The following is a 16345-nucleotide window of genomic DNA, read 5'->3' on the forward strand; positions in this document are numbered from 1 at the left end:
CATCACCTCCCTGATGTCAAGGTCCTCTTCCAGAAAGAAGGACAAATATCCTCATCATTCTACTTAGAAGTAATCCTGGTTTTCTCTCCCACTTGATTTTTTTTATTTGTTTGATCACTTTGAGTGACAAAGGGTAGGAAATCAAGTTGTAGTAGTTAGATGCTGAAACAGGACCAATCCCTGATAATATTTTACCAGTCCAAAACCAGAGGTCAATCTTCCAACTGAGCAAGGTCTCTCGCTTTGACTTTTCTTCTATTCTTTTCAAGTTGTGGGCCTCACTGTTGACCAACTCCTGAAGAAGAGGTAGGGACAGAGTGAGACAAGAAGAAATCTATCACTTCTCCTACTTAGGGGCTTAAGGAAACTATTGCATTTGATAATATCACAAAAACAGAGGCTAGTCTTATTTTGCTTATCTAAAGAGGGCAGAACCAGAAAAAAGGTGAGGGAAGGGGGTGAGTCACATTACAAAGACGTAGATGAGAAATTGAAGAAACAAATCTCCCAAGAATGACTAGGTGGCTAGGTGGTCTCTGGAGGTGATTTCCCCCTTGCTAGTGGTTTGAAAGTCAAGTCTTGGCCCACATTTGTCCAGTATTCTTTTCTAGGTTTGGTTTGAACTAGCAATCCTTTGAGATCCCTTCCAAATCTGGAATATTTTCTTCTGTAGAGAGAATTAAAAATGAGTTTGGGCATAGGTACAGACATGTTTATGGCAATGCTTGGGTCTGGTCATCACCAGAGAAATGGCAGAATCAGTGATGAATGAATGAATGGAATAGAAAATGATTGTGCCTGAGAAGTGAGGAAAGAAAAAGCTTCTCAGAAAAGTAATAATGTTGGGGTGGCTAGGTGGCACAGTGGATAAAGCACTGGCCCTGGAGTCAGGAGTACCTGGGTTCAAATCCGGTCTTGGACACTTAATAATCACCCAGCTGTGTGGCCTTGGGCAAGCCACTTAACCCCATTGCCTTGCAAAAAACCTAAAAAATAATAATAATAATATTTGTCCATTTTCTTTTTTTTAAATAATTATTTTTTAAATTTTTTTATTTATTTAAGGCAATGGATTTAAGAGTGACTTGGCCAAGATAACACAGCTAGGCAATTATTAAGTGTCTGAGGCTAGATTTGAACTCCAGGGCTGGTGCTCTATCCACTGTACCACTTAGCTGCCCCCATCCTTCATTTTCAAAGAAAACCACATCAGGGAGGTAATGCCATGACAAGCACATGAACTGGAAAATAGCAGAGCCTTTTATGAGCTGAAAAAAAGAGAGGAAGGTAGAGTCAAAAAAATAGTTTATTAAAGGAGAAAAATTGCCCAGGGCAAGAAACAGATGTTACATGTTTGCACATGGCTCACAAGGAGGTGAACAGCCTAAGGTCTAGCAGGAAATTAGTACATTTTGGGGGAGGGGGGTTGCAAGGCAATAGGGTTAAGTGACTTGCCCAAGAGGGAATTATGTATGAAGTGTCTGAGGTCGCATTTGAACTCGGAGCCTTCTGACTCCAGGGCCAGTGTGGTATCCACTGCACCACCCACCTACCCTGATGAGTATTTTCCCATGTGTTTCACGTGTGGGATTCTCTTACTGGATTACATTTGTTTCTTCTAAGGGAGGGCTTTATAGTTTTTGCTTGGAAAAGAGATTTTGGGCAGCTGGAGAGTGGTGCTAGGGAGGGCTAAAAAAGGAAAAGAAATAAAAATGGGCCACTGACATTTTTTTTAAGATAGAAAAAAAGATGGAAAGAAAATCTGAAAGGGGCCACAGACAAGCAAGGAAATATAAATACTACCACATTAATTTTAATACTACTTATAAATAAGCCAAGAATAGAGATTGATGAATTCATTTGTAAACCTCTTTGTTCTTTGCAGAAGGAAATAATCAAATTGGCTGATATTTGTTAGGTTCATAATAAGAAAAAGCTTTAAAGATGATTTTGGGATTTTTTTTACAATAGCCTTCATCCTCTTTCCATCTTTCCTTAAAAGTGAAAATGGAGATCTCAGTGAGCACAAGAATGACCTCTTGGGTTTTGAGATTAATGCAATATGAGAGTTTCTGACTTTGTGAAATGGGAAGAATGGTGAATCCTGGGTAGCTGCTGTACACACACAGCCAAATCACTTCTGTTTTTTGAGAGTTTCCACTGGCATAAAATAGAAATAAGGTTGCTCAAGTGAGAGACAAGGCTTTGGGAAAGCCCCAAGGTCTTGAGAAATGGTACCACTTAGCGTTATTGTTACTTTGCAGGGATATTTTCAGGGCTTCAAGGCAATGCTACATTATCATAGAGGACAAACTCCATTGGTGGACAGTGGTTATTCATTATAGTTTCCTATACTAACAAAATAATTATTTACATAGATGATATATAATATGAATATTAAAAATATATTTGCAATTACTATACACTTATACCTCCCTCAATACAATAGATAGATAGATAGATAGATAGATAGATAGATAGATATAGTTATATATTTGTGTCTGTCTATATATCTACCTGTATGTACATACCTTTTTCAAGATAGATTGATCTGGGTTTTACAATGGTAATGGAGTAATGGAGTAATTCTGGGAAGTGAAATGAGATCATGGCATTCTAAATCTAGAAGATGACAGATCCCAGAAGACAATGAACCCAAGTTCCTTACTTTACAGCTAAGATCACTGAGGCCACAGTGGGTTAAGTGACTTGTCAAAGGTCACATTGGTATCTATGGCAGGGGCACTCTCAAAACCAGGTCCTCCTTGTCCAGAGGCAGGATTCTTTCCTCTTCTTACAGCAGGTTGCTTTACTTCTTTCCTCCTGAGGCATTGCATTAAACTTAGTCTATCAATGTGGTTAGGTTTCTGGACTTGCTTCCAAAGGAGTTGCAATGCTTTTTCTTGATTTGGCAGACTCATTTTTTTTTGTTTTAGATTCAGGGGAAATGGGGACATAATGAGCTTCCTTCAGAGCTTCCCCTGAATGCAGTGGAGCATGGGACAGAATTCGGGCATTGGTCTCTGACAGTTCATTATGGGGCATTCCAAGTTATTATTGCTAAGGAAATTGGACTGAACAAATAAAACTACAAAACATGGGGTCTCATAACTGACGCATGTTCAAAGAGCTTGGGTCCAAGGCCCAGGCTTGGAGGTAGACCTGACTGGGAGGCCTAGGCTGAGATTTCATTTTGGGGCTAGTCATTTCCTTCTTAGAACCCAAAGTCTGAGAATGTGTGCATTGGAATGATGATTGTTACACCATTTGCCATAGAGAGTATATTAGTGGGAACTTTTGTGTTCGTTCTGGTCTAGTGCTTCAGGGTCATCTCTTGGAAAGAAAGAAATCCCTTCAAAGTTGAGACCAAGATCACTTGGGAGAAGAAATAGAAATGGAGACCAAAAACAACATCACATTTTCTTTGGACTCATAAAATTGGTATGGAATGTGTGTCTTCACAACAGAAATAGGTTAAAAAAAACCACTTAGCAAGATGAAGCCAAGTCACTAAGAAAAACGTTGACGGAACGCTGCCAATTCAGGATGAATTTGCTTCATCCTTCCTTTTTTAAAGTGCATGTGTACTAACATGTATTCATTATCCTGTCCCCAGTTAGGGATTTATTTGTAGCCTGAACATCCCTACCTGGATCTGTTTGGTTAAAGATGAAGTGATGACCAGAAGAAGCCCCAAACTTCAGGAATTAGTACAAAGAGAGTGAATTGTTCTCTCTTGTGCTTTCTTAATTCTATTTTCCATTTTGGAATTAATTAGGTAGGAAGTGAATTTATTCAGACTTAAGGAAATTAAAAAATAAAATCAGAGAGTTGTATGGCTTTCACTATTCATTTTTCCCTTCCCTGACTTAGTCCAATGGCTTCTGGGTACATATGTGGATGGCTGATTTCATTTGCATGAATTTGGGAAGTATCTGTTAGATTCTTCCTGTCCTTGGCCATGGAACAGTTCTGACATTTCTCCAAATGATCTAGCTTGTCCATGTCATATGGTATAGCAGTTTTAGAAGGTTTTTTTCCTTTCTTTCTACAGAACATTACTTCTTGAGTCTCATTTGCTGTCTTTGAAAAGTATACTAACCTGTCACCTAGAGGCATTGGAACAATTTTCTAAACTCAACACATTGCTTTCCCTCCCTCCTAGCTAGATAGAAAATAGACTGTGAAAAATGGTGTGTTCAGTTCATTTATCCTATAAGGATCTGAACCCTGTTTTCTAGGATGTAGTTTTTGTAGTCTTTATAAAGGAAGCCACGCTTCCTACAAGGGAAGTTCAACTCAACCTGCCATTGTACAGGTGGACAAAGAATTCTTGTTAATCTCCTGACTCTTGTCGGTTAAAGGACATAGCATGTTATAGTAAAAAGGAAAATAGTGTGATGTTCTGGTTTCAAATCTATCTCTTATGCTTATTATCCATGGACTTTGATCACTTATTAACTCCCCTGTATCTCTATTTGTACCTGTTTTAATCACAGAACTGTGGATTTTAACCCAATTTCAACATGATGGCAGTCTCCTCAAATAAATTAAATCACATTAAATTTAAACATTCTTTATTCTGACTAAGAACCCTCAGAAATATAAGTGACAAGATGACATTGCTGGAAACAAGCCAAGATGGGAGATTTTGGAAAGAAGATGAATGTCTCTGAATGTTTCAGCATAGTCAACCTTCCAAGGTCAATGTGAGAGCTACCGAGCGGATTTTCATTTTGGATTTTTTGGAAATGAATAATAGTTGCTATTGTTGAATAACAGTTAAATAGCATGATGTCCACCAGGGGACAGATTTAGACTAAAGGACTTGAAAGTTGGAATTCAGGGAAATTTGTTTTCCATTTTAGTTTTGAGAAATCCTATTTCAACCCCAACTTTGTTTGGCTTAGCTGCATTGCTTAATTATCAGGATGATGTTGGGCTATACTGCTTTATATCACATTGATCAATCAGTCAATCCAGCAACAACCCTGTATCTTAATCACCATGTTTTGTATATTGTGTTATCTGATTTGGAGATGAAGGAATGTTACCTGAATCTAGACAAATAGAATTTTCATTCTATGGACATTAAAACATGGATCAGTTTCTGATATCTTTAATCATGGTTCCTTCCTTGATCAGATCGGAGATGGGGGCAATCCAGAAGGGGCAGGAATTTGCTCTCATCTGACAGGGTAATTAAGAACAAAAAGAATTGGAAAACTTCTGTGAACCAGGAAAAGGAAGCCAGCTTTCCAGGTTTGAATTGCATTCAATTTTTTGGCCCACATGGCTTCAAACTAAAGTAACTGAAATTTTAGTTCAGAAATTAGGAAATTTCAGCCTATATTGGAATGGACACTCCAGTGATCCCTGTGCCAGGAGACAGGATTTTTGACAGTGCAAATAAGGACAGTGGAAATAAATTATGCTGGCCCAAGTCATTTTGCTATTAACTTTTTTCCACTGGGAGGGAAACCGGCAGCAGTGTGGAAATGTTCCAGGATTCTGTCCAGCTCTGTCACTTTGGAGTTGTGTGACCCTGGATAATTATCTCACCTCTCTGGGACTCAATTTTCTTTTCTATAAAATGGGAGGTTTCTCTTATTAGGCTCTGGGTGTCTTTATAGGTATAAATCTATGATGTTTCTTTTCTTTCTCTCCTCATCTCCCTTCAATCTTGGCAACTTTATTCTTGACTTTCATCTTTTCATAAAGTCTGTAGGAATCTCAAGGATGATAAGTTCTGCTTTTGCTTGAGGAATGTCCAAGATTTTATCCTTTCAGGAATTACATAATTTAGAATTAGAGGGCAACTCCTGGCCATGTCTGAAGCCAGTCCCACCCATATTCAAAGAAGGTTCCCTGACTTCTACACACATCTCCCATCTCTGGATTTATACTTTCCAGAATCTCTACCCTAATCTCCCTAGTCGCCTAGTTGATGGATTGGGGATGGGAGAGTCCATATTGTCTGTGACTGGTAAGTGGCAGCATCAGAGAAATGTCAAGGGGAGGGAGGTCTGTCCATGTCATTTTGAATAGAAATTAGATGTATTTTTTTTTTCATAGAGACCCACTTCCACTGGGATATTTTTAGGGGCAGTTTTCCTATCCTTATGAGTTTAGTCTCTGGGGGAATGAAATGGACATTTTGAGGGTTCATCTGCAAATCTATAAGGACTGCATGGTTAAAGGAAAGAGGAAAGAACATTACATTAGGAATCAGAAGCCTCAGACTCATGACTCAGGTCCACCATATTTTAGCCGGGCTATCTTGAGCAAGTTCATTCTGCCCCTCTCAGTCTCATTTACATCCCCTGTGACATAGAGACATTGGAGTTTTTATTTTATTTTATTTTATTTTAGGTTTTTTTGCAAGGCAAATGGGGTTAAGTGGCTTGCCCAAGGCCACACAGCTAGGTAATTATTAAGTATCTGAGACTGGATTTGAACCCAGGTACTCCTGACTTCAAGGCCAATGCTTTATCCACTATGCCACCTAGCCGCCCCAACATTGGAGTTTATTAAAAAAATCTCGGGGTGGCTAGGTGGCGCAGTAGATAGAACACCAGCCCTGGAGTCAGAAGGACCTCAGTTCAAATCCGACCTCAGACACTTACTAATTACCTGGCTGTGTGGCCTTGGGCAAGTCACTTAGCCTCATTGGCTTGCAAAAAAAAATTAAATAAAAAAAAGATCTTTAAGTCTCTTTCTGGAAAACATTTTAGCTTCTAAGCAACATGCTTACAATGAATTCTGAGATTGGTATCTATCTGTATGAACCCTGTTGGTAGCTTATAATAGTCATCGATAGAAAGAGACCTGGATTTGGAATCATATTATTTAAGTTTCAATTCCTGCTTGGTTATTTGTAATTCACATATGATCTTGGGTCAGAGACTCTATATGCTTTTCTTCATGGGCGTCACTGGCCCCTTTTATAAAATGAGTAATTGGACAAAGATGATCTCTAAGGTCTCTCCAAGACCTCAATACTTTGAGGGATCCTCATGCTGATTTCCAGTAAATTAGCTGACTTTTCAATGTATCTGCAAACATGCATGTGAATAACTATAACGAAGGATAGGAAGCAAGTACTTCTCTTTTGAAAGCCAACACTTACAATGAATTAAAAGGATTACTTGGAAATGAGCCACTCATGTGAGTAGAACCTTGCAAAAAAAATATCCCACTTTGTGTCTATCATTAGGGATGTTTTATGAAATGGAATGCCAGCAGACATTCCAGTGAACCCCAGTGATGTAGGGCATCTTTAGGCAGGGAACATTAGAGTTGGGTTGGGTCCATCTTAGGAGGGCCCAGTGGGGTCAGCAGCTACCACAGAGCAGTACATGGTAGTGAGGAAAGAACACATGCCCTAGACAAGACAGCAGGACAATATTCTCTATCTTTCCCTTTTGTAGTATGTGTGTGTATACAGATTCCCTAGTTTCTTAGTTCTCAAGTATGAACATTCTTCCCTGTAAGATAGAGAGAGAGCCCATAGCTGAAAATATGGAAAATAGAAACATGGGGGTCAGTCTAACTTTTGAGTTTTGGATGTCTTGATTTTAAAGTGTTTTGCATGTATATGTATTTGCATATAAGCATATATATCTACACATATATTTATATAGAAATAATTTTAGAGCCAAGACATAATATATATTATAAACTCCAACTTGCCTCCATATTATAATTCCACGTGTATGTGTATAGGTAGGTATACGTCTCTGCATTTGTTCATAATCATTCCCATAACGACTAATACCCTGACATCAATGACTTGTCTTGGGGTAAAAGCTTCATTTAAAGCCTCAAAGACTAGAGAAATAATAATTTATTAAATGATTCTAGGTGACAGCCTTGGAGATCCAAAGCTAGCCAGAACTCAGTTGTCCTGAATTCCTTCGACACCAAATACATTCTATATGTAAGTTATTTCTTTATTTTAATGTGTTCATTATTAAGCATTGAATTAGTTGAAGATAGAAAATTAATTGAAGATAGAAAAATTCAGCGTGACTGGCTGTTATTGCAGGAAAAAAGCATTTCTATCCTTATCAAGAGATAATCTCTTATCTAATAAAGGAAACCAAACAACACATGCTGAGAGCACTCAGCATTTACTCTGAATATTTTAATCCCTCCTCTTCAATTTAAAATTCAGCAAGATTTCCTTTTTAATCTTAGTCATTCCCTTCTCTCTGAAAGGTCAGTTGGAACCTGATTTTCTTCTTAGATACTGAGTAAAGTTTTGAGAAGAAGAAAAATAATATATTGATAGAATCAGGCGTCATAAAGACCTCAATCTCCTAGCCAGGGAATCGATAACCATCCTAATCCCTATCTGGCCATTGAACCCAGATGACTCCGAAGGAGAAAATGAAGCAGATAACTTTGCACAGCTCTCCTGTGCACAGCAAGTTGTGGCATTACCTCCCTGATGTCATGGTTCTCTTACACAGCAAAAGACAAACGACAACAACAAAAAGCCAATATAGCAGCAATATAATATGTAGCTCCCCCTTTAATTAGGTACATTTTTAAGTTAAGGTATATCTAGAATGTCACTTATCTAGAAAAATTCCTGCTCTCAACTCACTGTGGTGCTAGGTGGAGCAGAGGATAGAACATCAGCCTTGGACTCAGGAGGACAAGAGTTCAAATTTAGCTTCAGACACTTGATTTCACTAGCTGTGTGATCTTGGATAAGTCACTTAATCTTGATTGCCTTGCCCCAGGGCCATCTTCAGAAGTCCTCATTCATATCTGGCCACTGGACCCAGATGGTTCTGGTAGAGAAAGTGAGGCTGATGACTTAGCACAGCAACCCCTCCCTCCAATCCAGTTCATATGCTTGTCATGGCACCATCTCCCTTGATGTTGTGGTCTTCTTCAAAAATGAACAAACATTGTTATTATTCTTGCAGTAAGGAACTGAGAATTCTTTACTGATAGCTCAGAAAAAAATAGAGCACACAGAATAGTGCAATGTTTCCTGTCATGGCAAACAAACTTCATACTTAAGTTTAGAAGGAATATTTAAAGAATGCTATTTTGCCATTATAATGAGCACTTCCCTCCAATTCTAAGTTCCAGAGGAGTTGTTGATCTATCCTACTGGGAGGAGTTTCCGGAAGGGAGTTACCTGCAAGATAAATTCCTAGGTCAGAACCAAAAAAGGGAAGTAGAAAAAAGATAACAAATGCTGCCTTTATCATTTGAAATCTTTGTCTGCTTGGGTTCAAGTCTGTTAGGTCATTAAGAGTTGCCAGCCAAGATCCTGTTTGGAAGATGTGATGATTAAAAACAATAAGATTAAAGAATCAAGCCATGGTTGCGTCCGTGAATATGATCAGAATAAAAAATCTGGAGAATGAAGGCCCCAACAACCTCTTCTTCCTCATGGAGGATGTCTTTGAATTTTACACATCATTTATTTCTCTGATGCAATAAAAGATAGCTTGTTAAGAAGGCCACTCCTTGGTTCAGGTCTGGTCCCATAGAATCTTATGAAGGTAGACCATAAGGCCAGGTCACACATGTGACCATGGGGAGTCTCCTTCGACAAAACAGACTTCTTTCTCAGTTGCCCCTCCCCGCTCCTTCTTAGCTTGCCTGCCCCCCCCACCCCCAAGCCTCATCAAGTCTGAAGAAAGCTGTACTGGGACTGACTTCTCTTAGCATTGACCTTGGAACTGGGCTCATCTCCCTTTCAGCCTGGTTGCAGAATGTCATCACTGTCTAGACTGAAACTCTCTGCTCCATTAACCAAGTGACAAAGAGAAGGGCATAAAGCGTTTGAAAGATGATTGAGGAGCCTCTGGCGTGTCAGTTTGTATCAACACAAGGAGGACAGTTCCCCAGAAGCATCTACTTTGGGAAAAGGGGGAAGAAACAACTTCACAGCTGTCCCCCACCCAACCCCAATATACAATCTGAAGGAAAGAAACATATTTGTGTTAAGTATATACTATGTAAAAAAATTATTCTAAGTGTTCTACTCATGTTCTTAAGTGGTTCTTACAACACCCCTCAGGGGAAGGTACTGTCAGAATCCTTATTTTATAGATGAAGAAACCAGCAGAGGTAACGTGACTTGAATAGGGTCACACAACCAGTAAATATTTAAGCCTGAAATTTAACTCAGGTCTTCCTGATTCCAGGTGAGATGTGCCCCCATTCCTCCTTAGTTCCATAGTTACAGGGTTAGAGGATTTGGGAATTCATTCCAGTCTGTTTTACTTGGGTAAGTCACAGCATCTTAATTTCCTCACTTGAAAAAGGGAGATAATCACATGAAAAATATTGACATCGATGACTTGTGATGAGGTAAATGATTCATTTAAAGCACAGAAGGCTACAGAAATATAGGTGATTGCCACTGGAGATCCAAAGCTAGCCATAAGCACATGATATCAATAATAGCATATAATGGAGAGGTAGAGTAATGTCACAATGAAGGTGTGCTCAAAGTGTATAGTTTATCCAAGGGGCAATAACCAGGAGCACCTAATGACATTTAGTCAGGGCTTAGAACAGTGGTTTAGGAAAATGACCTTAGATTTTAAAGAGGAGAGACAGGAGCCAAAGAGCCCTAACCACCATTTCTGCTACCACCTCTTTAAGGAAATGCCTCTTGGATTCACTCACCTGATTTCCAAGAACACCTTTGGAGTAGGAGCCATTAGTGAATCAGCAACATGGGTAAAATCAAATTCTTCACAGGGTGGAGTCATGGTTGCCTCAGGGATCTTCATTGCAAACACAGTTCTGTTGCCATGAATGTGATAGTTTCCTTTGGAGCTACAGTCCCCAAAATAAATGGCTTTTAAACATGATTATAAAATGCATCCATGTGGATGAACTCATTGCCTTGACTATTTTCCCAATTGGATCTTTGAAATTCCTAATTGTCCATGCTGGGACAAGAGAAAATGTGGCACCCCATTATTTCTCCTCTCTGCTTGCTTCTCTATTTGGACATTCATAGGGAATTTATTATAGCTGATGATGCTATCACAATGCTGGACTGTCTGAGGACCAGTGTTTTAGTCTATGTAAATCTAGGTTTGTTAATCACAAAGTTTGCCAAATACATTATCTACCCCATTGAACTGCATTTTTAAGGATCCCTGGAGGTCTGGTGCAGAGTTCAGAAACAACCCTATCATCTTGAGAAGGAATTTTCCACGACTCTCAGGAGGCCTTACTGTGGGAGATAGACCCATTTGACAGGTGAAGAGGAGAAGCAAGGAGCTAAGGTCATCCAATCAATGCATGGCAACTCCAGTCCTAAAATTCAGGTATCCTACTCATAATACTTTGCTCTTTCCTAGAATCACAATTAGGGAATCCTAGGGTTTCAAAAATATAGAACTCCAGGGGTCACCTAATCTGGCCAGTATCTGACACAGAATCCCCTTTACAAATTAGCTGACAAACACTTAGGTAAACTGTTTGAAGTCACCTAATGAGCTAATCAGAGCATCATAAGAGTTAGAATTAAAGAAATCTCACAGGGGATGAACTCAAATTCCTTAATTTTTTCAGATGAGGAAACTGAGGCTTGTATATGCACTCATTTCTCACAACCCTGAGAAGGAAATGTTATTGTTATGCCCATTTTACTGCAGATGATACTGAGTAAAACAGAGTTGGTAACTTCTCTAGGATCCCACAGTTAATAAAAATCTGAGGTAGGATTAGCCACACTGGCTTTCTGGAATCCAGGTCCAACACTTTCCACTATGTGATCTAGACCATAGATAGACTAATCTACTTTAGGATGGCTCAAATATTAAGAACTCCCTTCCCTTACATCAAGCTTAAGTTGCCTCTTTGAAGTTTTTCTTACTGATCTTTCTTCTGTTTTCTAATATGTCAAAATCTCTGCTCCAAAGGAGTCTGCCAAGTAATTGAATCACCATTAGATATACCCAGTCACTCCCTTTTCCAACCAACTTCAAAGGCTCCCCATTCTTTTTAATATAAAATCTAATCATCTCTTCAATTTAAAGCCGTAGTATGTATTGGGGAATTAGTTTTGCTGCCCCAGATCTTGCCAATGACATTCCAACTTCCACCTTTGTATTGGCACTACCTGTCACCTTCACCTAGCATGCCTCTGTTTCTCTGTCTCTATCTATCTGACAGTCTATCTGGTCCGTCTCTCTCCCCTCCCTGCCTCACCCAATTCTCTTCAAGCGCCATGTTTCATGAAGTCTCTCCTTACCTCTACCTATGAGCGGCCTTCCTCCCAACCTACTTTATCTTCAAGTACATCTTATGGTTTTTGCAAGGTTATGGGATTAAATGACTTATCCAAGGCCACACAGCTAGGTGTTTATTAAGTGTCTGACGCCAGATTTGAACCCAGGTACTCTTGACTCCAGGGCCAGTGCTCTATCCACTGCACCACCTAGCCACCCTTTCCCCTTCACCTCTTAGAACTCTCAGCCCATGGGCATGTCTTGTGGAACACATTTGGACATTGGAAAAGGCAGGTAATTCCAGTAAGACCCCTTTCTTCCCCATTACTTGGTATTTTCTTTGGCTATTCCTTCTATTAACTTATTCATGTAATGTTTAATTCTAGAGAAATACAAACTACCTGAGGAAAAGATGTTTCACTTTTATCCTGTTTCATTCCAGTCCTTAGCATAGTGATTGGCAGGCAGTAAGTGTTTAATAATTACTTATGATTGAATAAATCCACAGGCCTTCTGGGGTCACTCATTCTGCTCTTGTGGCATACAGGCTTTCAGAAGATGGTGTTGAGGCAGTGAAAGCACTTATTAAAAATGCACCCAAATGAAAGACTTCATGGAAAACCTAGGAATTCCAAATGGTTCAACATTTCCTTCATAGGGGACCAATTAAAGAAGTGTGAGTATGGAAAGACCATTTCATTAGAGCACCTTGGAAAGGACTTCTCATTATAGGTGCTCTGGGACCAGCTCCAGAGCCCTTTATTTGCTTTACAGGGACCCTATCAATTAACACCCACGACTGCCTTCCTCTACCACAGACCTGTTTAGACCTGGTTTCCTGTTGAGTCATAAGCCTACTTCAGCCAAAAGCAAAGTGTTGGGTATTTGACTTTTTCTTTGCATGGGGGATGGGGTGGTGCTGATGGGGAAAGGGAAAATAAAGGGTGATTAACTAATTTCAAAAAGGGGAAAAACTCCTTTTTAATAGCTGAAAGAGCTAAAGGAAGAGTTTTTGAAGGCAAGGATGTCCAGTCCTTTGGATAGCCTGCCCCTCTCTAGACCTCAGAAACACACTTGTGGTCATGGGCCCTGTTTTCCTCACCAATATCTCAATCTTTTTCTCTTCAGTCTGGTATTTAAAGTCCCTACCCTCTAATTCACCCCTTGGATTCTATAGAAGAAGAAGATGAGGCAGAGTGGGAAGGTGATTTGCTGAGATCCCAAAGGTGGAAAGTTTCTTTGAGCTCAACATGTCTGTCCACTCTAAACCTTGCTTCTTGCCTGTTTAGGAACTTAAATGCTGTGGAGCTTTATAGATATTAGTTCAGTGAATTATGGTAGGCTGAAGGTTGGACGGGCACTTCGGAAACCAATCTGGTTTTTTAAGATCTCTGTTCCCCCTCACATTTAATTTTAATTTTATTTTGCTTAATTACATGCAAACAGATGCTATTTATTTTTAAAAATGAGTTTCATATTCTTTTCCTCCCTATTTCTCCTCCCCTCTCCTTGAGAAGGCAAGCCATATTATAGCTATTTTTAAGGTTCAGTCATGTGAAAATTTCTATATTAGCCCTGTTGCAAAAGAAAACAAAGACATTAAAAAACCAACCAAAGGAAAAACCCGAGAATAACAAAATAATTAAAAAAAAAAACATGCTTTATTTTACATTCAGACTCATCAATTCTTTTTTTTTTTTCTGAGGGACTGGCATTTTCATCATGAGTCTTTTGGAATTGTTTTAGATGATGGTATTACTGAGAATAGCTGTGGATCATCATATAATACTGCTTTCACTATTTAGAAAGTTTCCCCTGGTTCTACTCCCATCATTTTGTATCAGTCCATGTAAATCTTTCTAGGTGTATGTTTTTTTTTAAAGCTTCCTGCTCATCATTTCTTCTAGCACAATTATTATTCCATCACAATCATATGCCACCACTTTTTCAGCCATTTCCCAAACGCTGGGATCCCCTCAACTTCTCATTTTTTGCTACCACAAAAGGAGTTGCTATAAAGATTTTTGTATGTATAGTTTTTTTCCCCTTTTGTTTGATCTCTTTGTAGTGGCATTACTGGATCAAAGGTGATGCACAGGATCAAAAGGCTTTCTAGTCCTTTCAGAAAAATCTAGTTTTTAAAAGCAATTATAAAATTTTGAAGCATCACATTTGGACTTCTTTTTCATGGCACAACATTTAATCTTGGTCAAACAGAGTTTCTCATCTTTAACCATCTCCAAGGGAATGGTTAACTTGAAGGCAAGTAAGGTTAGTTGATAAAGTATTTTCTGGGATATTTTTTTCCTTGTTTCCCTTCTCCACCTTAGCTGTCACCATGAAACCATTACACTGGGTCAGACTCAAACAGCCCTGCACCAGTGAAGCACCAATGGTCCTGTCCCAACGCAGAATTAAGGACCAGAATTCCATAGTTTGTTCGGTGGTGATGCTGGGAATTCTCCACTTGCACATTTCAATCTCCCTTCTCAGATCCTTTTAAGATTTCTCTGAGGCAAGGAATGGGAGAGGAGGAGGAGGGTCTGGAGTGACTGTCCGCCCAGCCGTGGGGTCCTCCCATTTCTTCTCTTACAAAGAAGTCCTGCTTTTTCAAAGGACCTCAGCCTCCGTATCCATGAAGGCCACAGGGCAAAGGCATCTAGGCCAAAGAATAGGCCTGTATGGAGGGGCACAAAGGAAGGGCCCGACCGAGTCTTTTCATGGCGAGACTGCAATGAATGCCCAGTGATCGTTTGGACTTGAATCTCATTTTTGAACACTTGTCTCCTTAACATTTCTTCTGTCTTCTTGTGCGCAAAATGAGAGTGTGGAGCTTCCGGGACTGACTCGAAAGTTGGGCTGAACCGGAGCAAGGAGCAAACCTGTTTAAACTTCCCTCTAATTCTGTCCAAATCTTCACGAAGCTGGGCGTAAGTGGGGTCGGCGTAGGGGAATGTCTGCATCATCCCTAGGAATGAGTCGAGCATCCTCCTCTTCTTACTGTCCTTCTCAGTGGTGCTCTCAGAAAGCAGACATTTCCATGGAAATGCAAAGCCTCGGTAGCACCCAATCTCGGACCCGATGCATAGCGCCTCCCCTCCGTCAGACCCAGGCGGCCGCCTTCGGCGTAGCCTTCCAGGTAGCCTTCGCCACGGTACCTCTCCTCTGCCATCACGATGGCGTCAAACAGGTCCGATAGCCGCTCCATGGCCCGGTGGGCTCCGGCCCGCCCGCGGCGGCTCAGTCCTCCGGGCCGGGCAGCTGGCATCACATTTGTACTTTGAAGAATGAGAACTCCAAGTGGCCAGGGAATCAGTTTAACTTTTGAGTCATTCAGTAGCATTAAAAAAAAAAAAGGAAAATTGGGCTTCTTGCATATCTTAGTCATTTACAAATTGACATTTTGAAAGGTGACATTCCTATTGGAACTAGTTCTTTCTTAAAAATTATAGGCATGACTCTTTTCTCAATAAAAACGGGTGCTTATTTTTAATTTACAAGGGCAATTCTATGTCAAGAGCTTCACAATAATAATTTAAAAAGGCAGGTTATTATCTTTTTTAAAAATTAATTTTTTAATTCATTTTTGTTTTCACCCAGTTTCCTGTGAATCCTTCAGGAAAACAAAGACAAGTTCACAAAAATGACAAAGAATTCCTATCTATAGAATATTCACAACTTTATCTTCAGCTCTCTGTTAAGAAGACAGTAAGGTATTTCATCATTTGTTCCTAGGAACAAAAAAATAGTCATAATAACTCAAATTTAAACTTACCATTCTTTTTATTTTTTATTTCTCTTATTTTCTTGATTCTATTGACTTTGCAACATTCTTTTACAAGTCTCTCCATAGTTCTTTGATTGCATTCACTGTTTTTCGTTTTTATGGCATAATAATATTCACATTGCCCATCCACTTTCAAGTAACAGTTTCTTCAGTCATTCAGCGATTAATATGCACCCAATTTTTTGTCTTGTTTTTTCTATGACTTAGTGTCTATCAAAGTTTATTTTCCTTCTTTCCTTCCTTCTTTCCCCTCTTCCCTTCCTCCCTCCCTCCCTCCCTTCCTCCTTCCTTCTTTCCTCCCTTCTTTCTTTCCCTCCTTCCTTCTTTCCTTCTTTCC

General features: G+C 39.6%; 1 pseudogene; it reads right to left on the bottom strand.

The window, feature by feature from the left end:
* Positions 1-14987: 14987 nt before the first annotated feature.
* On the bottom strand, positions 14988-15429 carry LOC141492071 (protein LTO1 homolog pseudogene; annotated as a pseudogene).
* Between the last annotated feature and the right edge of the window lie 916 nt (positions 15430-16345).

This window comes from Macrotis lagotis, chromosome 6, assembly GCF_037893015.1.
Source record: "Macrotis lagotis isolate mMagLag1 chromosome 6, bilby.v1.9.chrom.fasta, whole genome shotgun sequence".
NCBI lineage: Eukaryota > Metazoa > Chordata > Mammalia > Peramelemorphia > Peramelidae > Macrotis > Macrotis lagotis.